Genomic DNA, 275 nt, shown 5'->3' on the forward strand with positions numbered 1-275 from the left:
ATTTCTCCTAATTGGTGCCTTCGGAGCCAGTGGCATTAGCCTAGCTAATTGGTGCCTTCGGAGCACCATAACAATTGGAAGTGGTTCATGGGGGCGGTAGCGGATAATAATATTCTCCTTTGGGATCTATGACCTGGTCGAGCAAAAATCCCGCTATTTCCTATTGAATTGCTTCTATGCGGTCCTGTCCTAGGAGCTTGTCCCGCACCTCTTTGAACTGTTAAGAAGGAGATCAATATGCATGTGTATTAGTTGTGTGACTAGATATCGATAAT

This window comes from Triticum dicoccoides, chromosome 4A (genome assembly GCF_002162155.2).
Source record: "Triticum dicoccoides isolate Atlit2015 ecotype Zavitan chromosome 4A, WEW_v2.0, whole genome shotgun sequence".
NCBI lineage: Eukaryota > Viridiplantae > Streptophyta > Magnoliopsida > Poales > Poaceae > Triticum > Triticum dicoccoides.